A 1,934-nucleotide genomic window follows, 5' to 3' on the forward strand; every position below is an offset into this window, starting at 1 on the left:
AATAAACTGGAAAGGATAAAGGGATGTATGCGATTCAGAAAAATAGGCGTGCATGAAGTCGTGAAAGATAAGGAAATGGAAGATGGGCTGCAACACAAGGATGGTGAGTAGTCATGACGCAAAAGGATTTTTGTGTAGTGGAAAATGTCATGATATGTGCAGTGAAGAATTAGTTCCTTCAAGCGTCCAATGATGCATGTTTCATTGTGATTTCGAAAAATCACTTTTGCATTAGATTGTCTTCAACTCTTAGCACCATTCCTGCATAAAAATTGTCACCTTTGTGTGCCATCTCCATCGATCATTCCTGTATGAAGTGACTCAAAAACAAATTAGCTCATTTTCAAGAATTTATAAAATGTCCATTTTTTAATTATTTTCCGAAATAACTCTAATTGTGGATGAAAAAGGTGTCGCATCGTAATGTTGAGCTTTCTGCATAAGCTTCTCGTTGTCCTACACATAACACCAATCTCATTTCACTTGTTAGTATATGCATCCTAACTTTTGCCCACAAATTCACAAAAAAATCCAACATACTTTTATTTCCCCCCAACTAGAAATATTGCATGTCCCCATGCAATGTACTCATTGATTGTGCAATACTTTTTCAAAATGTTTTTATTGGTTTGCAGGAAAATTGATTTAAAACATTTGAAAAGGCTTTTGTATCTTTTTGGGGAAGTAGTTGGTGTTATGAATGAGGGCAAAAAAATTTTATTTTTTATTTTTATTTATTTATTTATTTTTATTTATTTTTTTTGTTTATTATTATTATTATTAAAATATATATATATATATATATATATATATATATAACAACAAAAATCGCACTTTCATGGTGATTGAAATAAGATAGTGCAAAGTTCAACAAAACCAACCAATACTACTAACAGCATCATATATAAGTCTGAAACCAGAGACAATTTTGGTTGAGAATAGTTATTAACCGAAGTCATGAGGAAGACAACGTTACACGTGTTCACTCGGGTGCCACTTAATGCTGCATCCATCATTTGGCTTTGGTGCAAAATTTATTGGTTGGTCACTCAGGACACAATTCAAAGCTTGCCTGAAGTCACTTCCTGTAACAGGTTTGTTGTTATTTGGTTGGGAATCGTCGAATTGTCCATGATAAGCAAGCTCAAATAGCTGATTTCCATTCTTCTTGAACAGGTAAAATTCAAGAGTGCAAACAGCTCCATAAGCCCATGCAACTTCTTGTGTCTCATCATAAAGATATGGGAACGTATACTCAAACGTCCTAGTGTCTTCAGCCATGAAATCTGGACCATCCTGGGGGTGTGTGACAGCAGAATGAGAAGAGATTGATGCAATTGCAAGCCCCCTTGGTATGTAATCATTTGCAAGCTTGATAATGCACAACAAATGGGCAATGATTGCAAAAGAACGTCACCAGCAGTGCGGGATGTCCTTCAAAGTCAAACAACTTCCAAACCGTGCTAGTGAGACGTTCCGGCAGGTCAAAATCAGGGGTTGTGGATCCAAGAGGCATGGTTGTCAATGATAATGGAGGCATGGCGTTGGCACAGTGAAAGCACTAACGGCAGAGACCCTAATGCACAAATTCACAATACGATTCACCAATTCACATAAGGAGAATGGACATGAATCCTGATGAGATGGAGACAGGGTAGCCAGGCTCTCTGAGCTCTTATTCCATTTGCATGCAATTTACGTTTAAGTTGTTTAGGGACCCTTGCTTTTCTACAAGCTTGATTAGAAGTTAGATTGAGGTCGTGGTGAAATTAATTGAACATCTGAGGTCACCCAATCTCAATTCAAGGGAATTTGGTCTTTAGTCTTGCATATAATCCAGTACACTTGAGTCCACTGCGACTCTAGCACGCCCGCATTCATAAACTGATACAAAAGACTAGGAACAGAAACCCAATTGAAAAATCAAACAATCA

At 37.0% G+C, this 1,934-nt stretch overlaps 1 pseudogene; it reads right to left on the reverse strand.

The window, feature by feature from the left end:
* Positions 1–837: 837 nt before the first annotated feature.
* On the reverse strand, positions 838–1,540 carry LOC149172723 (uncharacterized; annotated as a pseudogene).
* Positions 1,541–1,934: the final 394 nt, after the last annotated feature.

The sequence above is a fragment of the Pinus tabuliformis genome, chromosome 4_2, assembly GCF_031772625.1.
Source record: "Pinus tabuliformis cultivar Carrire ecotype Pingquan chromosome 4_2, CPIR1, whole genome shotgun sequence".
Lineage (NCBI taxonomy): Eukaryota > Viridiplantae > Streptophyta > Pinopsida > Pinales > Pinaceae > Pinus > Pinus tabuliformis.